Below are 26,030 nucleotides of genomic sequence, written 5' to 3'. Positions count from 1 at the left end.
GTGGGTCACTGGGGGCATGCCCTTGGGGTAAATATTTGGTGGTGAGCTGAGCTTACCACCTCTCTCTGCTTCGTGATCATCATGTGAGCTTCTAGCCTCTGCCATACTCTTCTACCATGATGTTCAGCCTCACCTCAAGCCTTGAGGAATGGAGCCAGCCTCTTATGGACTGAAACCTCTGAAACCATGAGCCTTCAAATAACCTTTTCCTCCTTTTCAATGGTTCTGGTCAGACCTTTTAGTCACTGCAGAGAAAAAGCTGATTAGAACAGTTACCATTTAATTTTCATGGGTTAAAATGCCATGCTAAGAACAAGGTGATTTATCAATTTACATGGCACTAAACAGTTTAATGCAATCATCATTTGTGTTTATAGCAAATGCAAATTTAAAAAGAAAATAGGGTAAACCACAAGTTCTCAAGAGCAGGTATAATGAGAAGTAAAAATAAGGATAAGTGAACTTCATTTCTGCTTTGTTGTATTTGATTTTGGAGACTTCTTATTTCAAAGGACTACTCTGAGCCAACATGTGGTATGTAGATATGTGCATACTCAATTTAGGGATGTGAGAGGCAGTAGGAGGTCAGCAATCAAAGAGCAGAACATAAATTTGATCTGTGTAGGTGAAGATCAATACTGAGACAGGAAACTAAATCGAGTTTTGATTCATGTAATTAATTTTTGAAATCTATTTGCAAAATAACTGCCTGTGGAACCAGTTATTGAAATATAAAGTGCCAGCACGACACCCTGCCACCTCTGTATTTTATGTGTTTTGATGTCTTCACACATGCAGAAAATGTGTGTGTGTGTGTGTGTGTGTGTGTGTATACAAAATAGACTTTTTTATTTCCTGGAAAGCTTAAATAAGAACAGTTGTACTCTTTGCTAAAGAATGAAAAGTTAGATGGACATTTCTTTGCCTATAACTTATGTCCTTTCTTTGATGGAGTCTATTTTGCATTTTTTTTTTTTTTTTTTTGGTACTGGGGATTGAACCCAGGGATGCTTAACCACTGAGCCTTTTCAAAAATATTTTATTCACCAGGCCTTTTTAAAAATATTTTATTTAGAGACAGAGTCTTATTAAGTTGCTGAGGGCCTCACTAAGTTGCTGAGGCTGGCTTTGAACTTGCAATCCTCCTGCCTAAGTTTCCAGAGCCACTGAGATTACCATTGCGCGCCCCAGTGCCTGGCCTATTTTGCATTGTTTATGACCAGCTGATATGCAGTTCACTTCATGAATGTGGAGAGTTTGTTATATCTTTTGATATTGTCAGAGACCAACAAAGTACTCCCATTCATTGAATAGACATTAGTATTTGTTCAGAGAATTAAGTAGTCAAGAAAATGTTATAACTAAATTAATTTGCTATGTTGTTAAACTGCCATCAATTGTTAAAGAGTCCTGCAGGGACTGGCTATATCTCTGTGGTCTTATGCATATGAAGATAAGCCTCCCCCCTTGTAAAAGGCCTTATCAAACTGTCTTCAACTCAAGGCTTGCACTCCTTTTATTTTTACATAAGACCAGTTAAGTTTCAGAAACACTATGAAAATAACATTTGTGAGTGTAGAAAATTGTGGGTGAAAATAATAAAGTTGAAATGCATTTACAGTGCTCAGGATCCATATGCACAGGCACACACAAACACTCTTCACCTATGTAAACTAATTAAAATAAAGACAGAGAAAGGCATTGGCTAAAAATGCTAAGCGTAAGTAGGGACCAAGAGAGTGCACATCACTCGGTACAAGGAGCTCAATACTCACAGCCATGGGAAGACCCCACAAACTTCAAGGACTGGCAATTGCCTGGATGGATGGAGTAGTTTCATGGATGGTTTCCCCAATGTGGTTTCATGTGAAGAGCATCTTACTCGTGTTATCCAGAGTAGCCTAGGAAAGCTGTGGGATTTGTTGGCTCATCTGTGGCTGACTCTATCCTTGAAGCCTTTGCCTATTTTCTTCTTCTTTCTTAGTTCCTGTTTCCCTGACTTTGTTCTCTGAGGAACTAGTGTTGAGAAGAAGAAACACAAAGTATTTAAGGAACATAAAAGTTGTGCTCTTTATTCTGGCTTCCTACTAGAAGCCAGATGAAATAATTGGTTACTAAGAGAACAGTTATATACCTTCCTTAGACTTCTAGAAATTCAAAGCTAGAACAGCTATATTGGAAGTCTCAGTGAACTGCTAGTTAAGAAGAAACGTTACAGAGGGCAGGAGCTAGCCAGGTGAAGGAGTGGAAGGGAGAGCCTTCCAGGCAGAGGGGATTTAATCAGCTTCTGATTTAACCTGGGGAAGCATGGTATATTCATCACAGGAAGTGAAGGAGGATGTGGGTGGAGCATGACAGGGTGGGGAAAACAACACAAAATGAGTCCCTGGGAGGTAGACAGAGGCAGGAATCTATAGCTCCTTGAGGGTCACCGTAAGCAGTTTGGACTACATTCTGGAACAACGGGAAGTTGTTCATAGACAGCAAACAGTGTTAGAAGAAAAGGGACTCAAGCCATTTGAAGCATAATCAGAAATGTAATATAGAATATTCCTGCCTCCCACTTTAATGCAAAAAAAAAAACTTGTTGGCATCCAAATTAATGTAGTAGCCTGTTTAGCACTTGAATTTTCTACACACACACACACACACACACACACACACCAGATAAACCATAGGTACCTTCAAGTCACCTGTGTCTCTTAAGTATTCACCCAGAGTTCATGGCATTCATGGAAGAGGGTTTCCAGCCCATTGACAAAAGGAGAAGAAATACCAATTCATGTCTTGACACCATGGATAACAGGCACCTAGCAATTCAGCAAAAATAATGACGCTTTATTTTTTTGTGTGTGGTGCAAAATATAAAATTCAAATAGAATTTCAAAATTAGAGTTTATATAGGGGTGGCTCATTAATGATCACTTCAAATTTGCCTTTTAAAAGGTAAATGTAAATCGTTTAAATTTAGATTTAAGTTCTTTTCCATCACAATACATAATTCACTTGGCTGAAGCTACTTCAGAACATCAGCATTAACATAATTGATATATGGAAATGTATCAAAGTGATCATGAGAGAACAGGAATTAAATAATGGGTGCTAATAATGCAAGGTGTGTTTCAAAGGCTGAACATCCATAATATTCTACATTTTCAAGGCAATACTATTATTTAACATCAAAACTATTTAACATAACCCTACCTACAAGTTTAGATGAAAAAGTCGTCAAATGCACCTATTTGCACATTTTCAATAAAAGTGAACATTAACAGCATGAATACCTATTCTCATTATTCACTGAGGACTAGTACAAACATTGATAAGGTTTGGAAAGGACTGCCAATGTGATTTGTCTCCTGCCTTTTCAGTGATTCAAGTTAGTAAGTGATTTTTAAGCAAATGCTGTCAACACCATGTTATTCCCAGTTCCTTGCTAGGTATGTTGGAAGCAGAAAAGATGTAGAAATATTGTCCTTGCTTTCCAGCATCTTCCCTCTCTACTTGAACAATGACTTGGGGAAAGTGCAAGAGATTAGAAAAAGTTATGAAATCATATCTCATCAGAGTCCTGATAAGGACAATTTTAAATTAATGACCAAACTCTTATTAATATTAGAACTGAGGATTTACCTAAACTTTATCATCAATTCATTTATCAGTTCATTATTGAGCATTGGCAGTTTTCCAATTTATTACTGTGTATCTCACTCTAGTGACTAAAGTTTAATGTCATATTCTTAGGAAGCAGCAGAACAAAGTTAAAACATATTTCTACCAACTTCCAAGACCCATGTCATTTCCCTTGCTGGAGAGCGGTCATTTACCATATTGTCTGGCCCCAAACAACAATCCCCTTCTATCTGGCAAATGCTTCTTCATCCAGTGTTTTGGTTCTTAAGAAGGTTTTCACTTCTAATGCTGAGTCACAAGTGTAGGCAGATGACCTAGCTAACCAGTCACTGCAACCATCCCACCTGATCTCTTACTGCTTTAGAAATGGATACTCAATCAAACTAGATCAATAACAGCCCACTTTAAAATGGTTTACTTTAGGATAAAGCTTGGGAGAGTTTTGTGTCCCTGGTTATATGTTTGTATGATGTGACTCTGAAACCATGTATAGCAATGGGTTCAGAGAGATGGGAAATGACGGTGGGGAGAAGGAATCTACCAAGAGAAGGAAGGTGGCAGAGAGTGGATGAAGGATGGGGGGGGGTGTATCAGCAAGCCAGCCATGTATATATCCATTAAGACTATTTCTAAAACTAGTTCTTTCTACTCATTCCCATAATTTGCTTATGGAATTAATACACTCCCTATTTCTGCTTTAACTACTTTTCATTGAACATCCTGGCTCATATACCATTGGGACTCAGCATGCAAAGTAGACAGCTTTTGGAGCCCCTACACTGGTTGGAATCCAAACCCTAGCTATTTACTAGCTAATTAGACTTGGGGAAATTACTTAGTTTTTTGAAATCTCTGTTTTCTCTTCTGCAAAATGGAGTTGAATTGGTTATACCCTATGTTACTGAAAGAGTTGCAAAATGTACCATATACGATATATTTGATAAATTCCCTACAAATAAAAAAAAGAAGAGTTGAAGAAGAATCTTTTCTTTTATAACCCTTGGTGTCTTTTTTCTTTTTTGGGTTCTACAAATTTTTCCATCATCCTTTCCAGCTGGCGTGTTGGAGAAACATCTGTTCAGCACAAGCCTGCAGAGTGACTTTGGAAGTTTCTGTCTGGTGGTTGACTTTGCAACTCTCCTTAATTCAAACCATGAGCAGCAGTGGTCAGCTGTACACATAAAACCACACCGTGGTATTTCCTTCTCCTCGTCTTTCCTGTTTGTCTCTATTCTCTGATGATCTGTGGAAATCTCACAGGAAATTCAACCAGGAGAGCAAACTGAGTGTATAAAAAAATATTTCTAACAATAGGAATTAACCACCACAGAAAATGAAGTTTGAAAAGGCCTTCTGAAAATTTTGACAATCAAATTATTTTATGACTGAAGAATAAAGGATAAAGCACAAGTGGAAAATACTGAGCCAAAACTATATGTGTGTTTCCTCATTCAACTCATTATTATCTTTAGAAGTAAATATTATTACCAATCTTGATGCATGTGGAAACTGAGGGTCAGGAAGTTAAATCATCTGTCCAGTAATACCTTTCTACCAAGTGGAGGAGGCTGCAATAGTGTGTCTTAAGCCAGTTCAGTGCACTGATTTTTTTCCCCCCAGAAACTACCTGTTGAGCGAAATAAACCAGCAATAGTAATATGACTTAGGAAAAAAGATTTTGATTACAAAAGAACTTCTTGGGAAGAAAAGAGTTTCCAGGGTGAGAATGAAATCTGAAATTGCATTTAGGATGAATTTCTTAGCTAGACAGTTGAATTCTGCTTTTATTGCCCTCTCCCTCTGTTTTAAGGCAATCATTTTATAAAATAAATTTCACTTAAATTTAAGGCAATCACTCCTTCCCTCTTGCCCTTTAAAAGCTACAAAACTTCCATCTTCCAAAGTAGGCCAAGGGAAATGGTGTCACATGGAAAATGCCATGTACCCTAGAAATAGGGAAGGTCTATTCTAATTTCACTCTCTCTGAGGCATGCAGTCACTTTCCATGTCTCCTCCCTTTTTTTTTTTTTAAATTCACTAGTATTCTATTGTAACACCAACACCTGTGAAAAGAATTTATTCATGCTTGCAACTGGAATGGGAGTGAGGCAATGGGAATTTTTTAAAGCAAATAATTAGAATTATGTGTCTTTTCTTCCCAGTTCTCTGTTCACCAACTCCCCCACATACTCTCAACACTTTTCTACTGACAACTTCTAACAACATATTTAGCTATGCAGAGTCTCAATATTTTCACTGGAATCTATTTTTCAACATCTTACTATTTGGAGATAAGTTAATTTTTCCTTTTATAAATCAGTAGCTAGAAAGTTATAGATTAAATCTGAGCCACAATTACACCTTGCTTTGCAAATTGAAATGTTCATTTATTCATTCATGTTGACAGTAATCAACATCATCATCATTTAGATGCTTTTAGAATGCAACACTTTATGTAATTTTGAAACAGATTTTTTGTTTTCTAATTGGCATAGTGCTTTAAGGCTTTGATTCTGGAGTCAACTTTTCCTGGACTGGAGTTCTAGCTTTCTCACTTTCAGCCCTGAATCCTTGGGCTGTTTAATTGCCTCTATCTTAGTTTCCTCATCTGTAAATAAGAAGACGGATAATATGTCCATCTTAGAACTCTTAGGAGATTAAGTGAGACTATGGATAAAAAGCATTTAGGAAAATGACTGAGATGGTACATACTCCATGAGAGCTATCCTCTACCATTATCTTCCTCAACATAATTATAATGTGATATAGCAATAAAACAGACACATCAAGCAAAAAAATGATGTATACTCTTAGTCTCTTTTACCATCAACTGAAATTTATTCCTCACAGTTCTGAAGGGTGGAAAGTCTAAGGGCAGGCAAGTTTGGTATTGGGCAAAAGCTACTCTGTGCTTCAAGATGGCACCTTGTTCACTATTAGAAAACAGGAAGGGGATTAGGAGGAAGGGGATCAAAAGGATGGGGGAGGGAGGGTAAGGAGGAATAATGGAGGATGGATATGATCAAAGTATGTTATATGCACATATGAATAGGTCATACTAAAATCCATTATTCTGATAATAAGTATGCACCAATAAAAATATTTCAATTCCCAAGTAAAATTTTAATTATCATACAAGGAAACTTCTTTAATAAATAAAAAAAATACAATAAGTGAAGGTAATCATTATACCCACAAGAAGCACATGTTATTTGACACCCCCCCCAAAAAAAATAAATAAGATGGTCCTCGCTTCATCCTCTGGAGATCAGATGCTATGTCCTGACATGACAGAGGGCAGAAGGGCAAAAATGGTGCCACTTCTCCATGAAACCTCTTCTATAAGGCATTAATGCAATTCAAGAGGGTATAGACAAAGGATTTAATCACCTCCTAAAGGTATCACCTCTTTTTAAAAAAATCTAAATCTTTTTAGTTATAAATGACAGAAGAGTCTATGTTGACATATTTATACAAACATGGAGTATATCTTTTTCCAATTAGGATATTGTCAATTAGGTTTCAGCATGAATTTTAGAGGGGATCTAAACATTCAAACCATGACATATACAGTTAATTTTAAGAAGAGTTTTCCAATATTGACTTTTCAAGGAATTTAAAGCAATCGTAGGGATCTGTCCCAGTATAGAAAGCTGCAAATTGGCACCCAGAGTTCTGGTTCAATCCATGTTACAGTGAGAATGCTACCCTTGACAGACATGGCTACTCTGCTGGTGCAACATATTTCTGTGTGGAAATAGAGCATGTCAAATACCTCACAATGGCAGAGCCAAAGTACCCACTGGATATTTGAACAGGAAACATCAGCAATATAAATCCACCTTTGAGTCAATAGGTCTTTAGATGTTGATAAATGAAGTAAAAATTCATGAAACTGCATCTCCTTAAATCACAGGATGCTGGAGGAACTGGAAGGGTTCAAAGTCTCTTTCATATAGTACAATGGGTTAACTGTCTAAAGTAGGGTTGAAAATCATGATCTGGTCAAGGCCATTGAAAAAAATAAATATATCCCAAGTGCTTGCTGCATACCAACACTGTTCCTGGACTGTAGGGGTAGTGGAGCACAGCACACTTCAAAGAGCTTATAATCCTGAGTGGGGCAGGGAGAAGGGACTTTGGAAAAGGGGGTCTTCATCAAATCCTGATCTGCAAACCATCCAGGGTCAGTGACTTAAAACAAGCTAAATAGTATGTACAGGGGTGACAAAGGAACTTGTCATTAGGGTTTCTCAACCTTTCATTCATTTATGCCCCCTCATAGATTTCTTTTAAACACTTTCTTTTAATTACTCCTCCCAAAATGAAATCTTAATAACACAGGCAAATCGTGTGCTTATGTACTGGATGTATAATCTGAATACAAAAGAGAGAAAATTCTGCTTTTCAAGAGTCAATTTTCATCCCTTTGGATGCCATCCTACTCCCAATGCACCATCTAACCTATCTTTTAGGGTTCTGGAGCAGCTTCTAGAGATTGTAATTCTTGGGTTCCATTTGTAATTAGCAGAAATTTCTCCAAGAAGGAAGTGCATTCCAACCAGTGTGAAAAGCAGTGATAGTAGTGGGCAAAAGAACCTTCTATGCTTGGGAAACCGTTAGAGAGGTTGGAATGTCGGGCTGAAGTCAGGGTGGTTTGAGGGAAAGCAAGAGACGTAGCCATATTGAGAAGCAGAACCATGGTGAGCACCTCACCATAAAATCAATATTTCCCTGCTTCTTCTCATCCTTTTCTGCCTTTTTACACTCAGGTTTTAGAAACAACTTTGCTTCTGAGGACAATGGTCTCTCACTTTAGCCTTTGAAATGCTCCCACAATTGAAGGGGAGGGCTCCTTGCAGCTATGAGGCTAGCAACAGGGGTTTGAAAACTGCTATTCTCCTTCTGAATGGGTCAGCTGGGAAATCAGGGGAAATGAATCATTGAAAACAGCTGTGTGGGTTGAACAGGCTTTGGCAGTTGTCCATTGTTTGCCAGTAAAAGTAGCAGCAGAAATCAACCTGTACTGAATGTTACTCATACATATGGCTCGACTGATGCTGAGTTTCTTAGAAGCTGATTTCTATTCTCCCCCAATTTTACTATTACAAGAAAGTCTTACACTTACGTCACAGAGACAGGGATCTGAATTGCATATTAGTTTGCATTATTGATATTAACTCTTTTTTTTCTACCTCTGACGTGTAGGCTAGTAAGAAAATAATGCCATGAAATAATACACATATGCTCTCGTGCCAAGTTTTTGATATGTTCATATTTTTTAAAACAAAGATTGGGCCACCATGATGTGAAGAACATTAGGCTTCCTAGGGAAAGAAAGAAGACAATGAATTTGAAACCAAGAACGTTTCAAAATAATTTGGAAATAAAGTCCCAGCTTTTGGACTAATCTGGTACTTATTAAAAGCAACTATGATACAAAATAATGAAATAATTCTACAACCTACATCTAATTACTTTACTTCAAATGCCACTAAGATGTTTTTAACTTTGGCAAACAACAAGAATCCCTCCAGGGAATATTTGTAAAATAGAATTCCAAAGCCTGTCTTTGGGTTTGGTTCCTATAATCTACCGTGGATTTGTTTTCTGACATGTTCAAGTTGTATATAATTTTATAACACATGGAGAAACAGGAAGCCCAGAACTGCTAAAAGCAGGCCATTCATGCAGACATAATGTAATTGCACTCAGATGGGATATTCATCCTTCTGGGTCTTACTGGGGGCACTGTAATTAATTAAAGAATGGCAGATGACATTGCCATTGAGTGAGTTCTTTGTCCTTTTTCAAGATTTCATTTTCAGGACAAGGTACAATCAGGGAAAATTATTCATTAATACCCTATTAAGTTAATAAAAGTGAACAGGGAGGACTGAACTTAGCTATGAATCACAGGTGAAAACTAAGCTCAGCCTCCTTTGTGATAGAGAAGTTTCTCTATGTCAGAGGCTCCAGAGTAGGTGGTGCTCCAACTTTTCCACGACAGGGCCCCACCTCCTGCAGCCACCAGTGGCAGCATTGCTTACACACCAGACCTGTACCTACTTTTCACCACCAATGGTCTTTTGACAGCAGGGACCTTCCATCATTTCAGAGGCAGGTAGATAAATTTGAGTCTTCATCAGCCTGCCTGAGACATTAACTGTTCAAAAGAAAATCACCAAACTGTAGGGACAAGGCTAATCCATGTTGCTTACTCTTTCCTTCAGGAAAGATGAAGTTACACAGTGACTATGTTTTTTAAAATAAAAAGATAATTTCAATATCTATTGAATTCTGAATATTAAGAGAGCTTCTCTGTACTAGAGCATTTAATTCATGTGGGATTTTTTTTTCTCTTGGTTTCTTTTGATGGAGAATAGAAATGAATTTATTAAGAAATTAGCGAAACGTAAACATTAAGACTTTTCCAAAAGCATGGGGAAAGCTCTATCTTCGTTTTCATGTTTTTGTAAAATTTTCAAGGTACTGTGTTTTGGATAGCTATATTATCACATTCTCTAACAGCCCCTCCATCACAGTCTCCTATACCAAGTGTCATTGGAGTCCCTGCAGACATTTTTACAAGCTACAAGGAGGTTAGTAGAATGTTTGTGTAGGTGTTAACACTATTGTGTAGACTTATTCATAGTGGTCCCATTGTAGGGCTCCTGGAAATTCTCCCCCAAGTGAAGCCTTGAGACATGACCCAATTAACATCCACCATGAAGACCTTGAAGCACAGGCACCCAGCTAAGATATACCTGCCTCACAGAAATGGCAGAAACAAATGCTGGTGGTGTAGAGTAGTTGAGTTTTACAGTAGTTTGTTTTACACCAATATATAATAAATGTAGTGGGGAAGAGAAAAGATAATTTAATTAACTTGTTATATCCTTCCTCTCCACATGAAAGTAATAGTGTCTTGTTTAATGAAATTTAATTTACTAATAATGTTGAAAATCCATTTCCTTGTTTCTTTTTTATGTTCAAATATGTGGTTCTGGGGATATTCATAAATTAGCATAATATTCAAGAAGGTTGTCATTAGGGTTTGACAAATAATTTATAAACTTCAAGATTTTTTGTTTTTATAACATCTGTGTATATGTAAGATGAGATGAAACAGGTATGAAATGTAAAAATGATTTTCTTTGAAAATTAGATATTCAAAGCAAAACATTATGGATAGTTTTAAATTTTAAAAACTGCTTTAAATGATTTAGTGACATTTTCAATAAAAGTTTTAGACTTCAGCTTCAAATAAATTTGAGCTCAAAATACTATTCATAAATTATAATTGTCTTTTGCTTTTTAAGTTAGTATATAATTTTAAAGACTTTAAAATAGAATAACTTTTAAGGCATATGGAAAATATTTTATTTAATGTCTTGCATTTATTTTAAATCTTTGATGAAAAATTATTATATTTATTTATAATATAATTACATTTTATTTTTTATTTTTTAGATGATTAGAACAAAATTATTTCAAAAATTTGATTATTTACATAGGGATTTTCCTGACATAAAGAAAAATAGGATCAATTTCATTAAGTAAAGATAAAAATATGTCCGGATTTATGTTCTCTATTTGATTATTCACTTAAACAGGACTGGTACATTATGTATTTAAAGATATGAGGATATAATATATTTTACTTAACAATTTATTTTTTTGATTTTTAATTTTAGAATATGTCTATGTAAGTATGTAGGCTTATTGGTATTCTTGTCCCAAGCCCTGCAAATATTAGAGGCAGATGTTCATTTCCTGACACCCCAATTTAAGATTTCAATTATCATTCATATTTCCATATATACTTTTTTTCTCCCCAGATCTACTTTTCATTAAAGCCCTTATAAATATTTTACTTATTGCCTATTTTATCTTTTAGATGTCTATGCATTTTACTTACTGCCCTTTTTTCTTGATTAGAATGCCAGCTTAATAAGAGCAGAGATTTTTGTTTCATCCATTACTGTATGCTGAGTCCTTAAAGCAGAGTATATGACATATTTGGTACTTAATAAATTCATTTATTCATTTATTCTTCAATCAAAAAATGTTTATTGAACACCTATATTTTGGATACTGTTGAAGTCTGTTAATTGTTATTGAAAAGTAAGATAGATAAAGGAAATAAAAAGTTCTTAATTATATTTTTAATTAGAAAAAGAAATTGAGGTGATCTCATCCCATGTCTATGCAGTTTACTGAAGAGGAGTGGAAGAGTACAAGCCACCAACCACTCCCCCACCCACTACGGGATTCCAATTAACCACTACTCATAAGCCTGGGAGCACAACATCATTTGTTTGTCACCCTTTCTACGGTATAAGAAGTGACTCACAAATTCTTTAATCCCTCTTGGCAGCAAGGTTGTCTCTGGGGCCACATACTTAATTGTTGCCTCAGGAATCATCCCAGAGTAAAGATAGATGTGAACTGGCATTAAATGGTAAGTCATACTGTGTCAGACTGCAAAGGCTTCTATGTTTTTAATTTTTTTCCCTCTCCAAAGGGAATTCACACACATGCTGCAGACATCAAAGGCTGTGGGCAATTAAGTGCGGTCCTCTAACACAACTCATGTATTTTTGTCTAATGGAATAAAAACTGAGTTTTGTTCAGTGTTGTTATCACCCCCTCTTCTTATAGAAACCTCAGGTTTATTTTCTGCTCTGCCATTAATAACCATGTGACCTTGGAAAAGTTACAAGAGGTTTTTTTTGTATACAAAATGACTGGCCCTACAAATGGTAGAGGATGTTTAAGAGCTTTCAAACTTAAAACAGTGTACTTATAAGTGAATTTATAATTTGTATGCAGCTCATAGTTCAATATTTTGATAATTTACATTTTATATATTTATCATAAATATCATTTTGTAGGATTTAGGTAGAGGAAGGAAAGAGGAGAGATATAAAGAAAGCAATTTCTGCTTAAAATACAAAGATTGTTTAATCCATATGGATTAATAGTAAATCAAATGGATGAGAGGAAAAGTGAATCTAATTCTAGATTTAATTGGACATTCAGTTTAGTCAAGTATCAGTTGACCCCATGTGTAGAAACACAGAAGACCATCTGCCAGGAGGTCTGTTGAATTCTTTGCTTGCCAGTACTACTGGGCAAGAGTATTTGCCTAAGGACAGAAATGTATACAAAGAAGGTCTTTAATTCAAAGAAGGGTTTTAATTCAGGATATTTCTGATAGCAAGAAATAAACTAAATGTCTGTTTAAAAAATTTGGTTAAATAAAATATGATAAGGAAACATACCTATACAGGATAGCCATTAAGAATGTTGTTGTAGTAAGCACATTGATGTAGAAACATGCTCATGATATATAAGATGAAAAATTAAAGTAACAGGAATATAGCTGACAAAATCTTATTTGCATAGGAAAAACGTGATATATGAATACATAAAAATATATTTCCTTTTCCTTTATGTTTTTGTCTCTCTCTCATTTCTATAGAGATACAATAAAAATCTTTATAGAAGTTACCATTGGGTAATGCAATTATAGAATGATTTTTATTTTATTCCTTATGCAAATGATCATTTTAAAATTTTTATATAATGAACATTATTACTTGTGAAATATTTAAATAAATAAATGCATACCAAAGCAGTTGATTGCTTTACCTTTAAGCCATGAATCTTTAGGGATTCCTAGATCAAAAACTTGAACCCTTAACAGGGAACTGATTAACACTATTTTTACCAATAAAGCAACAGAGTATGACCATGTGGGAATTCTTCTGGCAATCCAGTTACTGGAGCCCTTCAATCCTGACTATATAATAATTATCACTTAGCTTAATACCTTCCTAAATAATTAAAAATACTCATGCCTACCTTGCTTCTTGAGTAGGCCAGTGAACATTTATTAAACACTAAGCCTATGTTTACTTTATCATTTTATTTATTATTAATAATTAGTGTTTAGTGATAATAATTACTATTTTATATTAAACACCATGTTACTTATTAAACAATAATCAACATAAAAAGACTGGTTTTGTGCTAGGTGACAGGATTACAAGGGATGAGAAAGCAGATAGAGAGAAAGAGAGGGGGTTCTTTCTTCCTTGGGGAGCTAAAAAAGTCATTTGCCCATTTTAAAGATGATGAAGCTACAACACAAAGTTTAGATGACTTGCTAAGTTACTGAATATTGACTAGGTCACAGCTCCTCTAATTCTTCTAAATCTTGTACCAGAGCATTTTTCCATACACTAAACTTAAATGAAATGTATACAGCTGAGATAAAAGCTAGAGAGGCAAATTTCTTCTATGGTAAATTGGGGAAAAATGGAAAAGAAAAAGAGTTACCATCTATGGGTTCACTACCCAAAGCTAACTGCCATTAAAAATGATGCACATATCATGCCAGAAAAACTTTCAGTAACCATTGTGTTAGATTTTCATCACTATGACAAAATACTTGACAAAAACAATTTAAAGGAAGAAACATTATTTTGGCTCATTGTTTCAAATGTTTCAGTTCATAATTCAACAGCTCCATTGTTTCAGGGCCTGTGATGAGTCAGTACATCATGGTGGAAGGGTGTGGCAGAGAAAAGATGCTCACCTCATGATGGCCTGGAAATAGAAAGAAGTGGTGGAGAGGTGCAAGGGGCAAGGGACAAGATATACCTTTCTGGGCATAACCCTAGTGGCCTACTAACTCCAATTAGGCCTCATCTCCTAAAGTGTCCATCACCTCCCAATAATGCCAACAAATTATGAATTCATCAATGGATTAATCCACAGATGAAGTTAGATCCCCTGTGATTCAATCACTTCCCCAAAGCTGAAATAAACAAGGAAATCATCGTTGACAAATGGGTCTGCCTCATATTGTGTATAAGAAGTCAAAGATAAGTGCTTGGCAATGCAAAAAAGTGAAGAAAATATAAGCTTGCCTATATAGTAGTATATGAAATAGGTATTTACTTTAGAAGTGCCAAAAGTATACAGCTTATGTTTTTATAAGAAATTTATTAAGGAAAAAAAAGTATTTTTCTAGGGTGTTCTAATATATCTGGTAAGCAGCACACCCTCATATACACATGAACACCCAATTTCAACTGGCGGCTCCTTAGACCTTTAATATATAGATTCAGCTGGCCCTAACAGGTCCAATTCTCTTGGTTGTAGATGCACAGAATCCTCACCCTACTACTGCTGTGAGTTCTTGACCTTATGTTCTCAGGGCCACTATATCCTCCCAGGTCCTGGAACATCATTTGCCATCTCTGTGCCTTTCCACATCCCCATTTGACTTGAATCCCAGCTCATTTCCTTTCTTTAGTTTTCTCCATCTCAAATACACACACACACACACACACACACACATCAAAGTATTCCTTAGAATAATGGGGCTTCCTGAACTGGGGAAGGAAAAGATAGTTCAGAACACAAGAGCAGCATTTTGCTTTCCACCAATAGAAACAACTTGTCAAGGATCAAGTAGGCATTGCTTCTTCACAGTGGAGTGTTACTGGGGACTTCCTGTACCTTCCTGTCTTCATCTGCTCAGTTCATGCCAACTGAAGTTATCAGCTCTTTTCAGTTCAATTCTTTCCATAGGCATTGCTCAGGAGTTGAGATTTCATCTATTACCCAGAGTGACTGCATCTGGCCTATACCCAGCCTGGAGCTTCCTATTTCACTCAGGCTCAATCAAGCATTTTCTCAGATAAAGATCCTTTCACCCTAGAAACTTATGTTGTGCACTGTTGTAAAAAAACACCCTTATATATCCACATAGGGACCTTCCCCTCTTTATTGTAAGATGAAAAATTCTTCCCCATATTTTAGCATTCCTGGAATCCAGGTGGGTGTATAAATTTGGTTAATAGTGAGCTCTTTGGATGGTCAAGAGAATCTGGGTCTGAGGCAGCTGAAAGGTAGTAATAATGACTCAAAGTTTTTCAAAAGTAACAATAAATTTGCTTTTCTCCTCCCTGCTGGAAATGGCCAATGCATTTTGTCAAGAAAGCCAGGTGACTTCTTATTTTGTGGGGTTGTTAATCCCCGGTCCTGTCAGTTGCTGGGTCTTCAGTTCTCATGTGTCCTTTATGGCCATTGTACTTACCCATTTAAGCTCAGACACTGTGGTTTGATGAAATAGGGGACCACTTAGATCACAGGTTCAGAATTCCAGCTGCTCAACAACAAAAGATTGGACACCCCTCAATGTGGCAGTTTCAGAAAAGTTAGTATGTGAATGAATTTTGTGAATATCAAGGGTTCCATAGAAAAATCAGTGTAGAAACTCATTTTGAAAATGCTAAAAACAGAATGCTATAAGAAATGTTCTTCTTTGATATAAGGAAAGTAACTAAGAACAGAGTAGGGACGAAGAACAGGAGAAGAAGATTAACATTTAACAGGGATGAGAGGTGGGAGGGAAAGGGAGAGAGAAGGTAAATTGCACGGTAATGGAAGGAGACCCTCAGGGTTATACAGTGGAGGGGGTAGAGAGAGAGGAGGGGAGGGGAGGGGAGAGGTGGGGAGGGGGGAGGGTGGATGATGGGAAAGGCAGCGGAGCACAACAGACACTAGTATGGCAATTTGTAAATCAATGGATGTGTAACTGATGTGAATCTGCAATCTGTGTATGGGGTGAAGGTGGGAGTTCATAACCCACTAGAATCAAAGTGTGGAATATGATATGTCAAGAAATTTGTAATGTTTTGAACAACCCACAATAAAAAATTAAAAAAAAAAAAAAAAAAAAAAAAGAAATGAGTAGCAACAATTAAAATTATCACCCCAACAAAAAAAAAAAAAAAAAAAAGAAATGTTGATTAAATGGTGAGAAGGAAATGTGCTGGGTTCTGGGATGTAAAGGGGAATGAGCTGACTTCATGGGCATAGTCATGTTTCCTGGACTTGACTTCATGGACATGCTCCTTTCATGTTCCCTGGACCTGTCAGTGTGCTCACGTTGACATCATCAGCCCATCTGTATCTTGGGGCATGAGGGCTATTTTCTCAGAATACTACAAGATTTCTCTGTATAGAAGCATGAACAAGAGACTACTCCTAGATAACTTATGTCACAGGTCTGCTTGGAAAGAACCCAACTATGGTACCCACCATCCAACTGGGAAGTATTTTGTCTCAATATATATGATAATTGATACATACAATTCTTCATTGATGATCTTGACTGCTAAAAGTGGTCAGCCATGAGTCTGTATAGTGACCATATACAGCACCAGACAGCTGTGGTGTGAAGAAGTGAAGTCATTTTCTTTTTCCTACATTTTTTTTTGTACCAGGCATTTGGATTGGTTTATGAACATTGTGTAGAAACTTTGGTGCTTGAAACATACTCCCTTGGGCTTATTTATTTCAGTGTCTGTGAATTTACAACTTTGGCACCCGGTTTGTGTTTATTTTTAATGGCAGATGTCCACTTTAATGTTGAAACTTTTAAATGTTGACACATCCACATTGTATAGAATATTACCATTAATTTGTAACCAAGTATGATCTCATACTATTACTTCTCCGTTTGATTTAAAAAAAAAAACACAATTTTTTTATTATTTCCCTTCAAGAATGTCAAACATTTGGTTTGAAAATTAAAAATATTAATAAAGCAAGAGTGAATTTTTTAAACAAAGAAGCTCTTAATTCTATGGTGGTCATATAATCAAAGGTGTTTTAAAATTAAGGAAATGTATGCTTATATTAGAAATATGTGCTTATTATAAAACTTCCTTAAATATTTCAAAAAGTATAAAAGAACCAAGTTAACCATAATTCTTACACTCAAATATAAAAACTATTAACACTCTTACAGTATTTCCAAATATCTCTTCGGTTGATACTTATGTATATTGGCATAAGTAAAATCACACAATAACGTTTAATAAAATATTATACTTACATTGCAATGTTTCATGAATGTTTTTCTGCATTGCCTTCTCTTATTCAGAATGCTCATGTCTTCCACAACCACAACACCCACTCTACAGAGAATGAATGCATGAGTAGCAGATAGTACTGACTCAAAGGACGTGCTGCTTTGAAGGAACATCTTCTGCTGACAGCACAGGAATGATTCATCATTGTTTTCATTACTTTTAGTTGCTGACTTTTTAGAGAGGAAGAATATACAAGGAGGTATATACAAACATTCCCCTACCATGTGTACTGCACCAACTCTGTAATGTATCTCTTCTGATGAATAGAGGAGGAATGTGGAAAGGTAAAACCAACTCATTCTGAACATGTATTGTCTTAGCAAGAAAGAGACAGTTTCCCAATATTGAAGGATCCAGAAATATTAGAAAGCATGAAAAACAAAGTAAGGTCATTCTTTCCCAACTGTCTTTGCAAACCTGGATAAGTTCTTTAAGCTTTCTGAGCATTAGTTTCATTCACTGTACCAAGAAAAAGCTGGTTTTTGTTTTGTTTTGTTTTGTTTTGTTTTTTGCTATGATCATTTTGCTTGCCAAGACTGAGTCTCTGAGTTCCAACAACAGTTGCATGGTTTCTCTTTGCCCAGTTCTCTTTCTCTTGATAACACAACTCATCCTTTCCTTTTGGATATCCACACTTTCCCCATTGTCCACCATGCAACTTGAGTGGGGCTGACTCCACCTCTATCTCCAGAGACAGGCTTATCAACCAGATCTGGCCACTCAGAATGCCAATCCTTTTTGATCACTATGATTGGCCTGGGCTGACATGGATCCAAGTCAGCCAATGAGAACACTTCTTGGAAAAAAAGGATCCCTCTGTTTGCAAATCTGTAGAAGGTGAGTCTGAAGCTGCCAATGGCTGTTTTCCATTGCTTGGGGACAGTCTATGAACAATATAGCAAGCAATAAATTAAACACACAGGAAAGCAGAGTCTGTAGCTTGACGCTTTTCTGTCTTATTTATGAAAGTTTTTCAAGACAAAGAGGTCTAGGTTCTGAAAGAGTAATTGTGACACATGGGCCACATGTGGCAGGTATGCAAATAAATAATCAGACTTCAGGGAGGCAGGACCCTTATCATGGAATTTCCAGCTTCAATAGGAATTATTACATTTGAAACCTGACATGAAGCTGAGACCCATCAGGGTGGGCTTGGATAATAAAAATACTAGTGAATTTGAAAATTTTCCAGACACCACTTAAAGCTCCCTGGACTGTGGTATATGAGTCCAAGAGGAGGAGACTGGTCTAAAGTGATTGCACTTAAATTTCCTACCATGTCAATCATGTAAAGGCTTACTGTTGAAATGAATCCTCAAAAACTAGAATTTCTTGCATACATGAATTATTCAACGGAGAATCATGCCAATTACAGAGCAGGTTTCTTTCTATTTTCCTTTCACTTCTTTGTAGACTCCACATGGCTTGACACATTGTTCCTCAAAATATAGGTGTCATTGCAGGTTGTCAATTTTCTTCAAAAAAGGAGATGAGAAGAACTTTGCGAATGTTATGAGTAAATTGCCAAGAAGGTAGACTGAGGGTTGTGACCACCAGGGTTTCTTCTTGATAGACGAAGAACCATGATGCCACCTGTTTCTTAGAGCATGTATAGGACCTGGCTCCAGCAAGGGTGGCAGAAGACACTATATGAGAACACCTGCAGTGGGTCAGGGTCAGTATATTCCAAGGGATGGAGCGTGTTCTCCTGAGTCTAATTAGAATTCAGGAAGACGTGGTGGGGGACTAGATCAGATGTTAAAGGTCTTGAAATTTGGGCTATGATTATGACCTTTTTGTAATAGTAACTGGGGTCTATGGAAGGTTCCTAAGGAGAGAAACACATAATTTTTTCTTTAAAGAGTCTGATCAGAGTCAGGCGTGGTGGTGCATGCCTATAATTCCAGGTACTTAGCTGGCTGAGGTAGGAGGAGTCCCAGGCCAGTCTGGGCAACTTAAAGAAAAACAAGGGCGGAGCACCTTTGGGCTCTATCCCCAGTACTGAGGAAAACCATGAATCTTATCATACTGTTTAGGATCATGATTCTTTAAGAGTGATCCCAGACCAGTTAGCCTCAGTATCACATGGGAACTGATCTGAACTACAAACTCCCAGGCCACACCCCAGAATTACTAAATCAGAGACATAGCAATCTTGAGTTTTTAATAAGCACACTCAAGAACCAGTGGAAGTGAGGAGAAGGGGAAAGTGCCTTTCCTATGAGTCACCTCATATGAAACATGAATTTATTGCCTTCAGCTGTTTTAAGTCAAGGGCAATTCAGCCAGCAGCATGTTAACAGGTTGCCCAATCCATAAACAGAGAAAGTAGAATTTATTCCTTCATGTAAGGAACATATTAAAATGCTGCTCTCTTCTCCCCCCCCCCCAGCTTCTTTGCTGAATTCCACAAAAACTATACAAAATACACCCTAACCTCAACTATTTTCCAGAGAAATAAAATAAGGGAAAGCAGAGCAGGGCCAAAATGAAGCCACAGGCTCCTCATGTCCCCCACCTCTCCCACTCCTCTGACTTCCAGCTGGCTGAAAGCGCTCACTGCATTTTCCCTGTCCTGGAGGAGGCATGGGTCACCTCTGGGAAGTACTTCTCCATGTGAACACCATACGACAGACATCAACTTTACTTTGGATCTCTGATGGGGTGGCTTCTAAGATAGTCCTCAGTGGGTTCTTGATTTAATACCCATGACATATTGGCAAGGAATGAGAGTAGCAAATACAGGAATGTTGGGGCCTCATCCATGCAGGCAAGGTTACCAGAAAATTCTTCTTTGAGTCTTGCCAAGGCACGAACATGCCTGTTGGCGAGCAGGGCTGTGGCTTTAGACCCAGGAGCCTGGATGTCTTTCTGCTCCAGGGGAAGGGGTTATCCTATGCTGCAGGAGCAGATCTAAGACAGCCTCTATTCTCCCAGTAAGAAGTCAACAGTCACTGCAGCCTCATCACACTGGTTCTCCCTCTCACTGGCTCATGCCCATTTTGATTCACAGACGTATTGTGGTTACAATCAGATCCTCCTGGTATTTGGAGGACCCTCTGTAGATCATGAAGGACTCCTCTCATTTTCTTCACTGACAAATGCTCCTGTGGTCTCTTGAGCCCTTTCAGGGAAGGGTCATTGTGTTGGTCAGCTCTCTGGAATGGAGACAGAATGCTGAGTAAAACAACTTAGAGGAGGAAGGAGGAAAGGTTTCTTTGGCTCATGGTTTCAGAGATTTCAGTTGGTGGGCAGTTGGCTCCATTGCTTTGGGACTGAGAATATCACAGCAGAAGGGCGTGACAGAGGAAAGCTGCTCACCCCAAGGCAGCAGAACAGCAGAGAGAGAATAAGGAATAAGTCAGGGATAAGACACACCTTCTTTCCAGAACATGCCCCTAGTGACCCATTTCTTCCAACTAGGACCCACCTCCTCCATCTTCCTCCACCCCCATCAATAGTGCCATCTAATTATGAGTCTGTCAATGGACTGACCCACTGATGAGATGAGAGCCCTCATGAACCAATTACATCCCAAGGGCCCCAACTCTGAACACTGTTTCATTGAGGACCAAGCCTTCAACACGTGAGCTTTTGGGGACATTCCAGTGCCAAATCATAACAGCCACACTTTACTAGGTGGCCACCTAGAAGGGTGTGAAACATCAGAGTGTGAATTCATCTGATATGCCCTCCTTCCCAAGCATGGTGCAGAGCAGCCAAAGCAGGGCAGTGTGAGGATTATTTGAGAACCAGCTTTGAGATTCTTAGCAGACCACCCATCTCACCCTACACAAGGAGTCAGAGATGCCAAGAATGAGGGTAGCATTTCTTTGGAGAGAATATGTGTGGATAAGCTGCAAGTCTGCATCTCTCTGTAAAAGAGTATTAAATATTAATGTTATTGTGGGTTGGGACTCTTTGTAAATTATATTATGTATCTGGACCAGGGTTTATGAACTTCAGCTCTAATGCTGTATGATTCTTTGATGTGGGTGCCCCTCTCTGTATGGAGGGAGGGTTAGTAGCACGTGGTTGAAGAGAAAGATCTCAGAGGAAGCTAGTTGTCTGGATGGAGTGTCAAATATCACCTTGCTTTGTCCTCTTGGAAGCCCACTTTTGCCTTAAGCTTCCCTCCCCCATATGTTACCCGAGACTTACCTCAGACATTCAGAACCACTGTAGCCAGGGGAATTTGTGATCTATAAATTATAATGGTGGGTGTGTGGGAGGAGAAGAGGTAGATCTTGGGGCCAGACTTGTTTCTGGTAGAAGGGAATGGTTTACCCCAAAGTGGGGACTGAGATCACATTATAGAATTTTTAGAAGGAGACATTCTACAAGGAAAAGTTGAAAGTTATGCCTCATTTGAGAACAAAATATAGGAACTGGGGCCCCAGTGAAGAATGGAATTTTTCTTGTTGGTGAATTATTTCTCCATGGATTCTGGGAACTATCAAATTCAATGTAAAGGGTGTGTTTTCCTTGTACCTGAAGTCTTGTCTCTTACCCTGTGTTTCTTGGCTATTAATCTAGAGCTGCCTGTGAGGTGGCATTGTGGGGAATTAAGGGATGGGGTGCTATTAGTTGAACTGTCATCTCTCAGCTTCATATCCTCCTTCCCCACTCTTTCTAATGCTGGGCCCCCACAGTTCTGCTTTGCCAGCTGCTCTCTTGTTAGGTTCTGACACTGGAAAGATTAGAGGGAGTCGGGGAGACTGCAAGGCTGGAGGAAGGAGGGGGCTTGCTTCTTCCTGTTTGCTTTGTCACCTAGGCAAGGACCCACACTCTCATTGATGGTGTATGTAGCAGAAGTTGGTTCTAGTTTCTAGTTTGTTTTTCTTTTTCTTCCCCTGGAACCAACTTTAGAGTGCAGTTCCCCATCCCTACCTGATACCAGGTGGTGCTGGTACTGCCACCTTAGGGATCTGGGTGCTGATTCTGCAGAGGCCTCTTCTGGGTTCCTAAAATGCAGGTGCTAGGCAGCAACTGACCATCTGCAGGGCCCTGAGTCTAGGTCTACCTGCCCCAGTGTAGGGGTGGTACAGCTGCTTCATATAAATACTAGGTCTTTGTTATCTCAAGCTTTTTAGTACTCTATTACATATTTAACCAGATTCTTATGTTAAATTCTCTTTGTTAAATTTACAGGATAGTTTCTGTTTTGTTGGCAGACCCTTGACAGGAACAAGGGAAGTGAGGATTTGTGTGTGTCATCTTTCTGATGGAACCATATATGGTGTCATCTTTCAGTGACCCCTCATGTTTCCAGAACAACTAGCAATAGAACCAACAGATGACTTCAGAGAAGGAGCTTGTGATGGCAAGAGGAAGCCACCAGGAGGACAAAGGGAAAGTGCCCATGTTTTAGTCAGTTGTGCATTGCCGTGATCAAAATCACTAACAAAAACAACTTGGCTCATGGTTTACAGGTGTCAGTCCAGAGATGGCTGACTCTGCCACTGCTCTGGGCCCAAGGTGAGGCAGTAGACCTTGGGGGAAGAGCCCAGACAAGGAAAGCTGCTTAGCTCATGGTGGGGTCAGGAAGCAGAGAGAGATGGCAGGGAAGGGGCCACCAGAAAGATGCAATGAACATTCTTCTGCAGCTTGTTTTAAAAGAAAATTCCTAGTGCAAAAAGACAAGTGGCAATTTGACTGCTTCTCAGGAACCAGGTTTCTGCTGTTATATAATTTTTATTAGTAAGCTCCTCCCTCGAGCCTTTGCATGACCCCAGTGACCACTCCTCCTTCCATGCCTCATGCCTTCCCCATTCACTGAAATGGATGAATGGAGGCTCAGAGTACATCACCTTCATTGAAGTGAAATCACTTTTACTTTTCAACTTACAAACATGTCATTTGAAAAATTAAGTTCTGTACTAAATGTTTTTGGATTTTACCCAGTCCAATATTCCCTAGACTTTTGGGATTAGTTCTCTCTTTCTAAAATCCTTTCTGTCTCTACTCAGCAATGCAAACTAGGAATGGATTGGTTAGGTTATAGTTCTCATAATCTGATCATTTCATCTCTGAATATTCCTACATTAACAGGAGTTTTGGGGGACACCTTATACCCAAACCATAATCCAAGCCATACAATCTATTAAACAAAAAAACTTACCTTCTATACTGATTCTAAGGGTTAGCATCTGATTTTCTCATAACAAAATAGAATTAAATCAGATGAAGGAGAAAATGTCAGAGTGCATCACCTTTAATGAGCAAAAATATTGTCTTATGAATCTTTTGTTTCAGGTTTACATAAATGTATGTGTGTGTATACTTGTATGTAGCACAAGATACTTTTCTTATTGCAGGTCTAAAAAAAAGGAAAAAGGTCCCAGAGTGGGTAATTGACCCTGAGGATTCATGAGACTTCCAAGCTTTTTCTTTTAATTCCAAGAAAATCAACGTGGGCAAATGACCGCAGTCTATTCATTCTTTTAAAAAAAACTTTAAAATTTTTTAATAATTTATTTTCATTTATTTAATTATTATTTTTGGTTCTTTTAAGTTATACATGACAATAGAATCTATTTAAAGGTAATTATACAAGCATGGAACATATCTTATTCTAATTAGGACCCTCGTCTTGTGGATGTACATAATGGTTAAGGGCTGTTTATTCACCAAAAGGGCTTTCAGCAGGAAATCCCTGAGCTCCTCCAAACATGAAAAATGGGGAGCCCAGGAAGGCCCACAGAGAGCCTCATGCCCTGACTTTGCTGTTCTTGCTCTGCATATAAACCTTTCTGCATCCATGCCTTCCCCATTCACTGAAATGGATGGATGGATACTCAGAGTACATCACCTTCATTGAGTGAAATTACATTTACTTTTCAACTTACAAGCATGTCATTTGAGAAATTAAGTTCTGTACTAAATGTTATTGGACTTTACCCAATCCAATATTCCGTAGACTTTAAGGATTAGTTCTCTTTTTCTAAAATCCTTCTGTCTCTACTAAACACACATACACAATCTATTCCCATTTTATTCTAATCCTAAGTGATAATAGGGAACTCAAGTTAAGATGCTGGTACCCCTCAAAGATGTCAGCAGCAGCTGAATGGCACTCCTTACCCCAGAAGTCTGGCTGATACATAAAGTGTCTGTTCACAGACTGTCATGTTTGGGTAGAAAGTTAAGATCAAAGGCTCAAGCCAGGCATGATGGTGCACACCTGTAATCCCAGCAGCTCATGAGGCTGAGGCAGGAGGATCGGGAGTTGAAAGCCAGCCTTAGCAAAAGTTAGGCACTAAGCAGCTCAAAGAGACCCTGTATCTAAATAAAATGCAAGATAGGGCTGGGGATGTGGCTCAGTGATCCAGTGCCCATGAGGCAACCCCTGGTACCAAAAAAAAAAAAAAATCAAAGTCTCAGACCAGACTAAGAATGAAGGGACATAGATCACACTAAAAATTGAGAATGAACATTCTTCTGCAGCTCATTTTAAAAGAAAATTCCTAGTGCAGAAAGACAAGTGGCAAGTTGACTGCTTCTCAGAAACCAGGTTTCTGCTGTTATATAATTTTTTATTAGTAAGCTCCTCCCTTGGGCCACCTACCCTGACTTAACAAGGTCTGCTCCTGTAATTATTCCATGAATTCCTAAGAGTGCTTCAGCCACTCCTTCACATTCATTCATGCATACTTCATTTTGGAGCTTTGCTGGACCACATTCCTGAGATTTTAGAAGCTCTTTTATGCTAAAGATAATAAAAGGAATAGTTACCTTCAGTGCAATTAATGAAGGGCCCAGAGGACTTCATTCACAAAAGAATGTAAGTGGGAAAGATATTTGGCTGTGAATTCACTGTGTCTTTCCATACTCTACATATCTCCAGTGACTTTTAAAATTCCCATTCTATGCTGAAACTTGGATAAGATGCATAGAGATTCCCTGATCTAATGTTATAGGCAAGAAAACATAAGAATCAAAGCATTTAAATGACTTATCTGATCTCATTTACCTGGCTATCAGCAAAGCTATTGGTCACAGCATTGATTTCCAATAGATAATATAACTTAGGAACAAAAAATATAATCTACTGTTAAACAGCACACCATATGGCAGGAGGGTTGCAATTTCACAAGCATTTACTTGGCATTGAGCATTTAATTTAAAAGTTTGCATGAATTGAAAAACCCCTGACGGAATATCTGGCTCAAGCTCCAGATGGTGTACCCCTCTCCATTCACCATGCTAATGAAAAGGGTTATTGTTACCCAAATAGCTAAAGATACATGGCATCTTTTCCTGGCTCAGGTGAGTATATGTTTAATTGTGAATATACTTGTATGATGCCAAAATGGTATTTTCAAGAAATGAAGATGAAATTATAGATCTTGAAGCCCATTTAATGTCTTTAAAAAAGAGCATGTTCTCAGCTTCCCTGTTGGTATTTGACACTTGAGATTTCAAAGGCCATCATGTGTT

Source organism: Marmota monax, unplaced genomic scaffold (assembly GCF_021218885.2).
Source record: "Marmota monax isolate L192 unplaced genomic scaffold, Marmota_monax_Labrador192_F-V1.1 WCK01_AAM20220418_F8-fsc00021, whole genome shotgun sequence".
NCBI lineage: Eukaryota > Metazoa > Chordata > Mammalia > Rodentia > Sciuridae > Marmota > Marmota monax.
Note: the sequence above shows the minus strand (reverse complement) of the source record.